Source organism: Myotis brandtii, unplaced genomic scaffold (genome assembly GCF_000412655.1).
Source record: "Myotis brandtii unplaced genomic scaffold, ASM41265v1 scaffold1373, whole genome shotgun sequence".
NCBI lineage: Eukaryota > Metazoa > Chordata > Mammalia > Chiroptera > Vespertilionidae > Myotis > Myotis brandtii.
In genome coordinates, this window is record NW_005354889.1 from 26063 (window position 1) to 27265 (window position 1203).

A 1203-nucleotide genomic window follows, 5' to 3' on the forward strand; every position below is an offset into this window, starting at 1 on the left:
GCCCCTGGACTGGAGCCATTTTAAAGTGGAGCCCGAGCAGCCCTTGCAGAGGAACTGCCTCGCGGCCTCACTCCCTGAACCTTTGAAATGTTTGAACAGGGCAGGATAACCTTTGGACTAGGCCAAACCAACACTGTCGTACAAACAATCATTCGGAAAGCTAGCAGGAAAACAGACATCCTGATATTATGGACTTTCTTTATAATCAGTAACTAGCCATGTATGGATAGCTAAAGAGTAACTTAGCTTGCTAGCACCAATGGACATTCCTTTCTTCTATTCATGTAATTATTTCCTTTCCTTTTTCTCATAAAAACCCCTCGCCTTCACCCTAAAATCAGGACACCATTTGGGTTTCTAAGCAGATCTATGCCCCCAGCTGCCATTCTGTGATCTAAAATGTTTATTGCCCTTTCGTTTTCACCTTTTTTAAATTTTTTTGTTTTTAGGTTAACAACCTCATTCCTTGGCCCATCCAGGGATGTACTCTCCAGGGCCGCATGGGGTGGGTGGCTTCAGCCCACGGGGCAGAAGAACGGGTTCTAAGAAGTGTCGAGTCCTGCAGCCAGGCCTGGTCTCCTCACCACCTGGCCCTCGGGTTCAGGTTGAGTCAGAAACCAGACTGCGAGCTCCCTCGGGGGTGCAGTGGGTTCCGGAGGTTCCCCGTCAGGGCGCCAGCCCCGCCCACGTGGCTTATGGCCGCGGGGGACTCTGCACCTGGACTGAGCGGCTCTAGTTCGCTTGGAGGCCGAGCTACGCCGACCGCAACATAGGCCGGAAGCTCTGGACGCGGAACTACTGTTCACTCTCCTGGAACCCCAGCTGCACCTTTTCCAAGACTGGCTTCTCTCAATAAACTTTGCTTCCGCTAAAAAGAAAAAGAAAAAGAAAAAGAAAAAGAAAAAGAAAAAGAAGAAAAAGAAAAAGAAAAAGAAAAAGAAAAAGAAAAAGGGGTGACTGCAGGGGGTGGATAGAGGTGGAAAAAGGAAAAAAAGAAGGAAGGAAGGAAGGAAACCAGAGGAAAGAAAGAAAGAAAAGAGAAAGAAATAAAAGAAAGAAAAGAAAGAAAGAAAGAGAAAGGAAGAAAGAAAAGAAAAGAAAGAAAAGAAAAGAAAAGAAAGAAAGAAAGAAAGAAAGAAAGAAAGAAAGAAAGAAAGAAAGAAAGAAAGAAAGAAAGAAAGAAAGAAAGAAAGAAAGAAAAAG

The 1203-nt window shown here is 45.1% G+C and overlaps 1 pseudogene; it reads right to left on the bottom strand.

The window, feature by feature from the left end:
• Positions 1-179, bottom strand: part of LOC102252547 — a 997-nt pseudogene extending 818 nt beyond the window's left edge.
• Between the last annotated feature and the right edge of the window lie 1024 nt (positions 180-1203).